Genomic DNA, 14500 nt, shown 5'->3' with positions numbered 1-14500 from the left:
AGATAGATGGATAGATAGATAGATGAGAAGTGATAGATAGATAGATAGATAGATAGATAGATAGATAGATAGATAGATAGATAGATAGATAGATAGATAGATAAATGAGAAGATAGATATATAGATAGATAGATAGACAGACAGATAGATAGATGAGTTTGAATGAGTTAGATAGATAGATAGATAGATAGATAGATAGATAGATAGATAGATAGATAGATAGAGTTTGAATGAGTTTAAATGGCTCAGTAATAGTACATAGAATGAAAGCTTCATTGAGTTTAATGGGCTTCAGTGTGTTTAGATTTGAATTTTTGACAGTTGGAGTTTGATGGAATGTTCAGATTTTCAATGGGAGTCAATGGGAGTTTTTTTCAGTTTTAATCAGCATTTTTAGGAAAACCGTAAGTCGGATCAGTCTGAAAAGATATAGCACACTAAGTCAGAACAGTCTGAAGGTCTAGTCCGAGTTTGGTGGTTGTGGCTTGAACAGTCTAGGAGGAGATGCATTTAGAAATTTAGTCTAAGAAGAAGAATAATAATAAGCTTAAGACGTAGATCAGTAAGTTGGCTCTTTCAAGCCAACTTAACTAGATAAAAAAGTTTGAGGACAAACTTTAAGTTGGCTTGAAAAAGCATAGCCAGAAAGTTTGAATAAGTTTTAAAAGTTTGAAGTTTGAAAGTTTAAGTTTTATTAGATAGATAGATAGATAGATAGATAGATAGATTGGTAGTTGTCACAGATGGATACTATGGAGTTTTTATAGAGTTATTAGCATGTTCTTAGCCCACTTTAGCACTTAGCTAATCACTATTAGCATGTAGCTATTCACTGCTAGCATGTTGGAAGTCCAGATTGCTAGCATGAGTCAAAAGAGCCAACCGCCATGTCTCTACGATGTACTGATGCAGAGATATAGATTTTGCAAAACGGTTGCTAGGGTACTCTGTTTGGTTGCTAGGGAGTGGCTTGGCAGCTACCAGTGATGATACTCCAAAGGCTGCTTGACAATATAAACCAACCCCCATGTCTGGACGATGTTCTGATGCAGAGATACAGATTTTGCAAAATGGTTACTAGGGTACTGTTTGGTTGCTAGGGAGTGACTTGCCAGCTACCAATGATGATACTCCAAAGGCTGCTTGACAATATAAACCATTCCCCATGTCTGTACGATGTTCTGATGCAGAGATATAGATTTTGCAAAATGGTTGCTAGGGTGTTGCTATGCGGTTGCTAGGGTACTCGGGGTGGTTGCTAGGGTGTTGCTATGCGGTTGCTAGGGTACTCGGGGTGGTTGCTAGGGTGTTGCTATGCGGTTGCTAGGGTACTCGGGTGGTTGCTAATGTGTTGCTATGCGGTTGCTAGGGTACTCGGGGTGGTTGCTAGGGTGTTGCTATGCGGTTGCTAGGGTACTCGGGGTGGTTGCTAAGGTGTTGCTATGCGGTTGCTAGGGTACTCGGGTGCTGAAACCCTATTGTAATTGTTAGGATTTTTAGGGGTTCAAGCACGAAGTGCTGAAACCCTATTGTAATTGTTAGGATTTTTATTATTATTCTTTTTCTTCTGCCGTAAAACGCATCGTGCAGACCAAACCGTAAGGCCTAGAGACTTGAAACTTTGTCAAATGATAGTACAAAAATCGAGGAGAGGTTGACAAAGTATGACCCAAATCAGCCAATAGGTGGCGCTACAGCGATCAAATGCGCAAAATGGCTCATAACTCCTAAACCGTAAGTCACAGGCTCAAGTGTCTTATATCATTGGAAAGCTGAGACCTTGACGAACAAAACGTATATCTCCGATTTCATTTCCGCCTGGAAAATTTTTCCGCCATTTTGAATTTTGTCAAAAAACTACTTTTGCGAACTAGTCCTAGGTTTTTCATCCGATCGGAACCAAACCAGTGCAGAAATGTTCTCTGGAGTCTAAAGATCAATAATTATCGAGAGAATTTTGAAATTTTGATTCACAGTTGCTAAGAGGCACCAAAACATGTAATGTGGGCGGAGCCACTTTTACTAAAATGGCTATAACTCGAGAAGGAAATGACATATTTGCACCAAACTCGGAGGACATGTGTAGGGGCTCAATCTTTGGTCAGGATAAAAAAATCGCGTCGACTGGACACTAGGTGGCGCTATAACTTGAAAAAAACATAAAAACAGCTATAACTAAGCAACCGTTAGTCCGATTGACTTGAAATTTGGCATGCAGTGTCTTGGTCCAAGGGGGCACGAGGGTCTATGAGGACATTGGCGTATCTCAAAAAACATGGCCGCCATCGGCCAATGAAGTTTGAGCACCTATTAGACAAGGTTAAAAAAGGTCGATCGGAACGAAACTCGATGGGCATGTTCGACTCATGGTCCTAAAGGTCTGTAAGAATTTTGAAAGAAATCGGCCACAAGTTGGCGCTAACGAGTTTTACACCTCAGTAATCACGTGGTGTGTCACAAAACCACACAACATGCATATCATTTGATAGATCTCTTCATGATGAACAAATTTGCCTCAAGAACCAATGCTGTCAATCAAATCGTTCATTAATTATCCACAAATATGTGAAAAACCTACTTTTGCGAACTAGTCCTAGGTTTTTTGCCCGAATGGAACGAAACCAGTGTAGGACAATTCTATGGACTCTCTAGATCAATAATTATCAAAAAAAAGTTGAATTTTACCATTTCGATTGCTATCATAGGGTCATTTATAAAATGGGCTTGGCAAAATGTACTCAAAAGCCTATAATTCCTAAACCAAAACTCAGAACTTCACGAAATTAAGTGAGCACATGCAGCATATGACTCTAAATAAGCATGCCAACTTTTATGGAGATCGACCCATAGGTGGCGCTATAACTGTAAAAGCTTTAAAATACATATATTTTCAATGGTAAATTGCCTGTTTTGGCTGAAAATAGTCAATTCCTTATATGATTTAGGTGTTTACATGCTTGCTAAATAAAACTTAAATATCTTTTAAACTTTAAAGTATCTTTTTATGCATATCTGCTTAAAGGTCTTAAATGCTTGAACCCCGGTAAATGCTGCTTGCAGCTTTAATTATTATTATTATTCTTTTTCTTCTGCCGTAAAACGCATCGTGCAGACCAAACCGTAAGGCCTAGAGACTTGAAACTTTGTCAAATGATAGTACAAAAATCGAGGAGAGGTTGACAAAGTATGACCCAAATCAGCCAATAGGTGGCGCTAGAGCGATCAAATGCGCAAAATGGCTCATAACTCCTAAACCGTAAGTCACAGGCTCAAGTGTCTTATATCATTGGAAAGCTGAGACCTTGACGAACAAAACGTATATCTCCGATTTCATTTCCGCCTGGAAAATTTTTCCGCCATTTTGAATTTTGTCAAAAAACTACTTTTGCGAACTAGTCCTAGGTTTTTCATCCGATCGGAACCAAAGCAGTGCAGAAATGTTCTCTGGAGTCTATAGATCAATAATTATCGAGAGAATTTTGAAATTTTGATTCACAGTTGCTAAGAGGCACCAAAACATGTAATGTGGGCGGAGCCACTTTTACTAAAATGGCTATAACTCGAGAAGGAAATGACATATTTGCACCAAACTCGGAGGACATGTGTAGGGGCTCAATCTTTGGTCAGGATAAAAAAATCGCGTCGACTGGACACTAGGTGGCGCTATAACTTGAAAAAAACATAAAAACAGCTGTAACTAAGCAACCGTTAGTCCGATTGACTTGAAATTTGGCATGCAGTGTCTTGGTCCAAGGGGGCACGAGGGTCTATGAGGACATTGGCGTATCTCAAAAAACATGGCCGCCATCGGCCAATGAAGTTTGAGCACCTATTAGACAAGGTTAACAGAGGTCGATCGGAACGAAACTCGATGGGCATGTTCGACTCATGGTCCTAAAGGTCTGTAAGAATTTTGAAAGAAATCGGCCACAAGTTGGCGCTAACGAGTTTTACACCTCAGTAATCACGTGGTGTGTCACAAAACCACACAACATGCATATCATTTGATAGATCTCCTCATGATGAACAAATTTGCCTCAAGAACCAATGCTGTCAATCAAATCGTTCATTAATTATCCACAAATATGTGAAAAACCTACTTTTGCGAACTAGTCCTAGGTTTTTTGCCCGAATGGAACGAAACCAGTGTAGGACAATTCTATGGACTCTCTAGATCAATAATTATCAAAAAAAAGTTGAATTTTACCATTTCGATTGCTATCATAGGGTCATTTATAAAATGGGCTTGGCAAAATGTACTCAAAAGCCTATAATTCCTAAACCAAAACTCAGAACTTCACGAAATTAAGTGAGCACATGCAGCATATGACTCTAAATAAGCATGCCAACTTTTATGGAGATCGACCCATAGGTGGCGCTATAACTGTAAAAGCTTTAAAATACATATATTTTCAATGGTAAATTGCCTGTTTTGGCTGAAAATAGTCAATTCCTTATATGATTTAGGTGTTTACATGCTTGCTAAATAAAACTTAAATATCTTTTAAACTTTAAAGTATCTTTTTATGCATATCTGCTTAAAGGTCTTAAATGCTTGAACCCCGGTAAATGCTGCTTGCAGCTTTAATTATTATTAGGGGTTCAAGCACGAAGTGCTGAAACCCTATTGTAATTGTTAGGATTTTTATTATTATTATTAGGGGTTCAAGCACGTAGTGCTGAAACCCTATTGTTATTGTGCTGATTTTTATTATTATTATTCTTTTTCTTCTGCCGTAAAACGCATCGTGCAGCCCAAACCGTAAGGCCTAGAGACTTGAAACTTTGTCAGATGATAGTACAAAAATCGAGGAGAGGTTGACAAAGTATGACCCAAATCGGCCAATAGGTGGCGCTACAGCGATCAAATGCGCAAAATGGCTCATAACTCCTAAACCGTTTGTCGTAGATTAAAAGAATTACATATTTGGAATCCTTGCGTCAAGGCGGTGACAAGCGTAGAAGATCAGATTTGCTCTCCGAGGTCCCGTTTTCCCGCCATTTTGAATTTTGTCCAAAACCTACTTTTCGAACTAGTCCTAGGTTTTTTGCCCGATCGGAACCAAACCAGTGCAGAAATGTTCTCTGGAGTGTGAATATCAATAATTATCAAAAAAAAGTTGAAATTTTGATTCACGGTCACGAAGGGGCGCCAAAACGTACGTTAAGGGCGGAGCCACTTTTACTAAAATGGCTATAACTCGAGAACGAAATGAGATATTTGCACCAAACTCGGTACACATGTGTATGGGCTCATTCTTTGGTCACGATAAAAAAATCTCGTCGATTGGGCATTAGGTGGCGCTATAACTTGAAAAAAACATAAACACGTCTGTAACTAAGCAACCGTTAGTCCAATCGACTTGAAATTTGGCATGCAGTGTCTTGGTCCAAGGGGGCATGATGGTCTATGAGGACATTGGCGTATCTCAAAAAACATGGCCGCCATCGGCCAATGAAGTTTAAGCACCTATTAGACCAGGTTAACGGAGGCCGATCGGAACGAAACTCAATGGGCATGTTCAACTCATGGTCCTAGAGGTCTGTAAGAATTTTGAAAGAAATCGGCCACAAGTTGGCGCTAACGAGTTTTACGCCTCGGTAATCACATGGTGTTTCATAAAATGCATATCATTTGATAGATCTCCTCATGCTGAACAACTTTGCCTCAAGAACCAATTCTGTCAATCAAATCGTTCATTAATTATTCGCAAATATGTGAAAAACCTACTTTTGCGAACTAGTCCTAGGTTTTTCACCCGATTGGAATGAAACCAGTGTAGGACAATTCTATGGACTCTCTAGATCAATAATTATCAAAAAAAGTTGAACTTTGTCCTTTGGGTTGCTATAACTGGTCATTTAGAAAATGGGTGTGGCAAAATGTACTCAAAAGCCTATAAATCCTAAACGAAAAGTCGGAACTTCACGAAAATAAGTGAGCATATGCCAAATATTGTTCTAAATAAGCATGACAAATTTTGTGAAGATTGGGCAACAGGTATAGAAGTTATAACAGTTATAATGATGAAAAATGACAATATTCCTATGTTTATAAACGAAATCTCAACCAATCCAGCCAGCACTGAGCTCATTCGAACAGTCTAGATGACGTCTGTCCACACTATGAATTTCAGGCATTTTCATTGAATTTTCGCCGAGATATTAGCCAAAAACCAGCGGGCGCGATTTAAAATGGCGGCCGCCAATGACGTCACATCCCGGTACATTTTTGCTTCTAACTCAGGAACCGAAAGTCCCCGCGAGCTCAAACTCGGATGGCAAGGTCCCCTCCCGGCCCTTGAGCGGCCACATCCGTCGCGGGCCTCGGGGACGCCCCCGCGGATCGCTAGTTCGCGGCACCCCCGAATTTAAACGGCCGTAACTCCCGAGCCCTACCTCCTAGGACCTTGGGGAAGGGCTCGTTGGAAAGGCCCTTTCCCCAACTAGATTCGATTCAAGTTTGGTGCGATTTGGTCTAGGCGTTCTTGAGATATAAGCACAAAAAGATACGCATTAGACCAGGCGTAACTCCCGACCCCCAACACTCACTGTCCCGGCGATGGTCTCGTTCCACAGGGCCCGTTGAGCTCTATCTACCCTCTGAGTTTCAGAATTTTTCGATGTCCTGTTCCTGAGATATAAGCGATAAACCAAATTCCTATTCATCATTCATTCATTCATTATTTTGGTGTGAAAAAGACAAGACTTGCACTAAGATTTTCTTACCTATCATGTAATTTCAAATATCTACAACAAAACATTTTGCGTGGCAAAATGTACTCAAGAGCTTATAATTCCTAAATTAAAACTCAGAACTTCACGAAATTAAGTGAGCACACGCAGCATATGCCTCTAAAGAAGCATGCCAATTTTTATGGAGATCGACCAATAGGTGGCGCTATAACTGTAAAAGCTTTAAAATCCATATATTTTCAATGGTAAATTGCCTGTTTTGGCTGAAAATGGTCAATACCTTCTATGATTTAGGTGTTTACATGCTTGCTAAATAAAACTTAAATATCTTTTAAACTTTAAAGTATCTTTTTATGCATATCTGCTTAAAGGTCTTAAATGCTTGAACCCCGGTAAATGCTGCTTGCAGCTTTAATTATTAGGGGTTCAAGCACGTAGTGCTGAAACCCTATTGTTATTGTGCTGATTTTTATTATTATTATTCTTTTTCTTCTGCCGTAAAACGCATCGTGCAGCCCAAACCGTAAGGCCTAGACACTTGAAACTTTGTCAGATGATAGTACAAAAATCGAGGAGAGGTTGACAAAGTATGACCCAAATCGGCCAATAGGTGGCGCTACAGCGATCAAATGCGCAAAATGGCTCATAACTCCTAAACCGTTTGTCGTAGATTAAAAGAATTACATATTTGGAATCCTTGCGTCAAGGCGGTGACAAGCGTAGAAGATCAGATTTGCTCTCCGAGGTCCCGTTTTCCCGCCATTTTGAATTTTGTCCAAAACCTACTTTTCGAACTAGTCCTAGGTTTTTTGCCCGATCGGAACCAAACCAGTGCAGAAATGTTCTCTGGAGTGTGAATATCAATAATTATCAAAAAAAGTTGAAATTTTGATTCACGGTCACGAAGGGGCGCCAAAACGTACGTTAAGGGCGGAGCCACTTTTACTAAAATGGCTATAACTCGAGAACGAAATGAGATATTTGCACCAAACTCGGTACACATGTGTATGGGCTCATTCTTTGGTCACGATAAAAAAATCTCGTCGATTGGGCATTAGGTGGCGCTATAACTTGAAAAAAACATAAACACGTCTGTAACTAAGCAACCGTTAGTCCAATCGACTTGAAATTTGGCATGCAGTGTCTTGGTCCAAGGGGGCATGATGGTCTATGAGGACATTGGCGTATCTCAAAAAACATGGCCGCCATCGGCCAATGAAGTTTGAGCACCTATTAGACCAGGTTAACGGAGGCCGATCGGAACGAAACTCAATGGGCATGTTCAACTCATGGTCCTAGAGGTCTGTAAGAATTTTGAAAGAAATCGGCCACAAGTTGGCGCTAACGAGTTTTACGCCTCGGTAATCACATGGTGTTTCATAAAATGCATATCATTTGATAGATCTCCTCATGCTGAACAACTTTGCCTCAAGAACCAATTCTGTCAATCAAATCGTTCATTAATTATTCGCAAATATGTGAAAAACCTACTTTTGCGAACTAGTCCTAGGTTTTTCACCCGATTGGAATGAAACCAGTGTAGGACAATTCTATGGACTCTCTAGATCAATAATTATCAAAAAAAGTTGAACTTTGTCCTTTGGGTTGCTATAACTGGGTCATTTAGAAAATGGGTGTGGCAAAATGTACTCAAAAGCCTATAAATCCTAAACGAAAACTCGGAACTTCACGAAAATAAGTGAGCATATGCCAAATATTGTTCTAAATAAGCATGACAAATTTTGTGGAGATTGGGCAACAGGTATAGAAGTTATAACAGTTAAAAAGATGAAAAATGACAATATTCCTATGTTTATAAACGAAATCTCAACCAATCCAGCCAGCACTGAGCTCATTCGAACAGTCTAGATGACGTCTGTCCACACTATGAATTTCAGGCATTTTCATTGAATTTTCGCCGAGATATTAGCCAAAAACCAGCGGGCGCGATTTAAAATGGCGGCCGCCAATGACGTCACATCCCTGTACATTTTTGCTTCTAACTCAGGAACCGAAAGTCCCCGCGAGCTCAAACTCGGATGGCAAGGTCCCCTCCCGGCCCTTGAGCGGCCACATCCGTCGCGGGCCTCGGGGACGCCCCCCCGCGGATCGCTAGTTCGCGGGACCCCCGAATTTAAACGGCCGTAACTCCCGAGCCCTACCTCCTAGGACCTTGGGGAAGGGCTCGTTGGAAAGGCCCTTTCCCCAACTAGATTCGATTCAAGTTTGGTGCGATTTGGTCTAGGCGTTCTTGAGATATAAGCACAAAAAGATACGCATTAGACCAGGCGTAACTCCCGACCCCCAACACTCACTGTCCCGGCGATGGTCTCGTTCCACAGGGCCCGTTGAGCTCTATCTACCCTCTGAGTTTCAGAATTTTTCGATGTCCTGTTCCTGAGATATAAGCGATAAACCAAATTCCTATTCATCATTCATTCATTCATTATTTTGGTGTGAAAAAGACAAGACTTGCACTAAGATTTTCTTACCTATCATGTAATTTCAAATATCTACAACAAAACATTTTGCGTGGCAAAATGTACTCAAGAGCTTATAATTCCTAAATTAAAACTCAGAACTTCACGAAATTAAGTGAGCACACGCATCATATGCCTCTAAAGAAGCATGCCAATTTTTATGGAGATCGACCAATAGGTGGCGCTATAACTGTAAAAGCTTTAAAATCCATATATTTTCAATGGTAAATTGCCTGTTTTGGCTGAAAATGGTCAATTCCTTCTATGATTTAGGTGTTTCCATGCTTGCTAAATAAAACTTAAATATCTTTTAAACTTTAAAGTATCTTTTTATGCATATCTGCTTAAAGGTCTTAAATGCTTGAACCCCGGTAAATGCTGCTTGCAGCTTTAATTATTATTATTATTATTATTATTCTGCCGTAAAACTGATCGTGCAGCCTAAACCGTAAGGCCTAGAGACTTGAAATTTGGCCAGATTGTAGTGCTCAATTTGGGGAGAACCTATCAAAGTCTTGACCCAATCGGCCAAACGGGGGCGCTACAGCGCAAAAAACAAAATTTTCAGACATTTTTGGCCATAGCTCGTAAACCGCTTGACGTAGACTCAAAAACTGTACATCGTTGCAATCCTTGGGTTAGTACGAACAAAATTGTTTTGCGCCTTTTTTAACTCTACGACGCACCGTTTTTCCGTAAAATTGACCCGAAGCCCAAACGTACTTTCGCGAACTAGTCCTAGGATTTTCAACCGATCGGAACCAATCCACTGCAGAAATATTCTCTGGACACTGAATATCAATAATTATCAAAAAAAAGTTGAAATTTCGAATTTTGCACGAAACAGTACGCCAAAAACATCTATGCTAAAGTTAGCCAAATGCTATTTTTAGTGATAACTCTTGAACAGAATGGAATATCTTCACTAAACTTGGTACATATATGTATAAGCTCAGACTTTGGTTAAATAAAAAAAATTGCGCACCTCTGCCACTAGGTGGCGCTATAATGCGAAAAAAACATAAAAACAGCTATAACTATGCAACCGTTAGTCCGATTGACTTAAAATTTGGCATGCAGTGTCTTGGTCCAAGGGGGCATGATTGTCTTTAAGGACATTGGTGTATCTCAAAAAACATGGCCGCCATCGGCCAATGAAATTTGAGCACCTATTAGACAAGGTTAACGGAGGCCGATCGGAACGAAACTCGGTGTGCATGATCGAATCGTGGTCATGGACGTCTGTACCAATTTTGAAAGAAATCGGCCACTAGTTGGCGCTAACGAGTTTTACGACTCTGTAATCACATGGTGTTTCATAAATCCACACAATATGCATATCATTTGATAGATCTCCTCATGCTGAACAACTTTGCCTCAAGAACCATTGCTGTCAATCAAATCGTTCATTAATTATTCATGAATATTTTAAAAACCTACTTTTGCGAACTAGTCCTAGTTTTTTCGCACAATCGGAACGAAACCAGTGCAGGACAATTCTATGGACTCTCCAGATCAATAATTTCCAAAAAAAAGTTGAACTTTACCCTTTGGGTCGCTATAACGGGGTCATTTAGAAAGTGGGCGTGGCTAAATATACCCAAAAGCCTATAAAACCTAAACGTAAACTCAGAACTTCACGAAAATTGGGGAACGCATGCAAAGTATAACTATACAGAAGCACACCAATTTTTATGGAGATCGGACCATAGGTGGCGCTATAACTGTTAGAAAACTTTAAAAAACTTGTGTTTTTAATGCTTTTGGATGAAATTGTATATAACTCTGGATGTGATCGACTTATTTCAACGGGAGATATATCTTTAGACTCCTGAATCCTTGCCGAGTTCAACGATATCAGACTTGCCAGGTTTCGGAAAACGGTTTGTGCCACGTTGTGATTTAGCGCTTAAAAAACGTTTGCGAATATCTTCGAAACCGTTTGTCCGATCGTCACGAAACCACCGTAGAAAACACGGAACCTAAGTTGGTTTACTATACGTTAAAGCCCAAATGTCAAAATTTTGATAGGAAGTGGCAAAAAAATCCAATCAAAGTCTTTCATGGGTCAATTTTTATGCGCTCATATATATAAGTGTCTATAACGTCAAAACGAAATGAGATAATTTCACCAAATTTGGCACACATATGTATGGATACACTCCAAGGACATCCCCCAAAAATGGTGGAGATCGGGCAATAGGTGGCGCTATAACTGTCAAAAAACCTTTAAAACTATATATTTCTATAATGAATTGCCTGACACTGTCATTTTGTGCCACCAGATGGCAGCAGAAGGCCACTAATATAATTCAAGGTTTCAAGAATTCAATGTTTTGTCATTTAAAATCCCTTTAAACCAGGGGTGCCCAATCCTGTTCCTGGACATCTACCTACCTGCACATTTTAGCTCCAACCCTGATAAAACACACCTGAATCAGTTAATTAAGATCTTCAGGAGCACTTCATAATTACAGACAGGTGTGTTGAGCTGGGCTAGAGCTGAATTGTAGGAAGGTAGATCTCCAGGAACAGGATTGGGCACCCCTACTTTAAACTATATAAATCCTTATAATAACATTACAAATCACATTTTTTTCAAGGTTTACCACTTCATTTGTTCATGTGACTTATGTCTTTGCAGTAAGACAACATTACAATTACATTGTGACCTGAAAATTATATTTTTTTGTTTATGTGTGTGTGTGTATGTGTGTAAAGCATGCTTCGTATGTATAAGGTATTACTGTTTAAACCTTTTCTTTCTGTGTTTGTTTTAGCATATATGATTTCAGTGGTACATGCTTGCTAAATAAGACAAATCCTGCCTTAAACTGCCTTAAATGCTTGAACCCCGATAAAATGCTGCATGCAGCTTTAATTATTATTATTATTATTATTCTGCCGTAAAACTGATCGTGCAGCCTAAACCGTAAGGCCTAGAGACTTGAAATTTGGCCAGATTGTAGTGCTCAATTTGGGGAGAACCTATCAAAGTCTTGACCCAATCGGCCAAACGGGGGCGCTACAGCGCAAAAAACAAAATTTTCAGACATTTTTGGCTATAGCTCGTAAACCGCTTGACGTAGACTCAAAAACTGTACATCGTTGCAATCCTTGGGTTAGTACGAACAAAATTGTTTTGCGCCTTTTTTAACTCTACGACGCACCGTTTTTCCGTAAAATTGACCCGAAGCCCAAACGTACTTTCGCGAACTAGTCCTAGGATTTTCAACCGATCGGAACCAATCCACTGCAAAAATATTCTCTGGACACTGAATATCAATAATTATCAAAAAAAAGTTGAAATTTCGAATTTTGCACGAAACAATACGCCAAAAACGTCTATGCTAACATTAGCCAAATGCTATTTTTAGTGATAACTCTTGAACGGAATGGAATATCTTCACTAAACTTGGTACATATATGTATAAGCTCAGACTTTGGTTAAATAAAAAAAATTGCGCACCTCTGCCACTAGGTGGCGCTATAATGCGAAAAAAACATAAAAACAGCTATAACTATGCAACCGTTAGTCCGATTGACTTAAAATTTGGCGTGTAGTGTCTTGGTCCAAGGGGGCATGATTGTCTTTAAGGACATTGGTGTATCTCAAAAAACATGGCCGCCATCGGCCAATGAAATTTGAGCACCTATTAGACAAGGTTAACGGAGGCCGATCGGAACGAAACTCGGTGTGCATGATCGAATCGTGGTCATGGACGTCTGTACCAATTTTGAAAGAAATCGGCCACTAGTTGGCGCTAACGAGTTTTACGACTCTGTAATCACATGGTGTTTCATAAATCCACATAATATGCATATCATTTGATAGATCTCCTCATGCTGAACAACTTTGCCTCAAGAACCAATGCTGTCAATCAAACCGTTCATTAATTATTCATGAATATTTTAAAAACCTACTTTTGCGAACTAGTCCTAGGTTTTTCGCACAATCGGAACAAAACCAGTGCAGGACAATTCTCTGGACTCTCCAGATCAATAATTATCAAAAAAAGTTGAACTTTACCCTTTGGGTCGCTATAACGGGGTCATTTAGAAAGTGGGCGTGGCTAAATATACCCAAAAGCCTATAAAACCTAAACGTAAACTCAGAACTTCACGAAAATTGGTGAACGCATGCGAAGTATAACTATACAGAAGCACACAAATTTTTATGGAGATCGGACCATAGGTGGCGCTATAACTGTTAGAAAACTTTAAAAAACTTGTGTTTTTAATGCTTTTGGATGAAATTGTATATAACTCTGGATGTGATCGACTTATTTTGACAAGATATATATCTTTGGACTCCTGAATCCTTGCCGAGTTCAACGATATCAGACTTGCCAGGTTTCGGAAAATGGTTTGTGCCACGTTGTGATTTAGCGCTTAAAAAACGTTTGCGAATATCTTCGAAACCGTTTGTCCGATCGTCACGAAACCACAGTAGAAAACACGGAACCTAAGTTGGTTTACTATATGTTAAAGCCCAAATGTCAAAATTTTGATAGGAAGTGGCAAAAAAATCTAATCAAAGTCTTTCATGGGTCAGTTTTTATGCGCTCATATATATAAGTGTCTATAACGTCAAAACGAAATGAGATATTTTCACCAAATTTGGCACACATATGTATGGATACACTCCGAGGACATCCCCCAAAAATGGTGGAGATCGGGCAATAGGTGGCGCTATAACTGTCAAAAAACCTTTAAAACTATATATTTCTATAATGAATTGCCTGACACTGTCATTTTGTGCCACCAGATGGCAGCAGAAGGTCACTAATATAATTCAAGGTTTCAAGAATTCAATGTTTTGTCATTTAAAATACCTTTAAACCAGGGTTGCCCAATCCTGTTCCTGGATATCTACCTACCTGCACATTTTAACTCCAACCCTGATAAAACACACCTGAATCAGTTAATTAAGATCTTCAGGAGCACTTCATAATTACAGACAGGTGTGTTGTGTTGAGCTGGGCTAAAGCTGAACTTTGTAGGAAGGTAGATCTGCAGGAACAGGATTGGACACCCCTGCTTTAAACTATATAAATCCTTATAATAACATTACAAATCACATTTTTTTCAAGGTTTACCACTTCATTTGTTCATGTGACTTATGTCTTTGCAGTAAGACAACATTACAATTACATTGTGACCTGAAAATTATATTTTTTTGTTTATGTGTGTGTGTGTATGTGTGTAAAGCATGCTTCGTATGTATAAGGTATTACTGTTTAAACCTTTTCTTTCTGTGTTTGTTTTAGCATATATGATTTCAGTGGTACATGCTTGCTAAATAAGACAAATCCTGCCTTAAA

This window comes from Chanodichthys erythropterus, chromosome 21, assembly GCF_024489055.1.
Source record: "Chanodichthys erythropterus isolate Z2021 chromosome 21, ASM2448905v1, whole genome shotgun sequence".
Lineage (NCBI taxonomy): Eukaryota > Metazoa > Chordata > Actinopteri > Cypriniformes > Xenocyprididae > Chanodichthys > Chanodichthys erythropterus.
The sequence above is the reverse complement of the archived record's forward strand: the minus strand, read 5'-3'. Positions refer to the sequence as shown.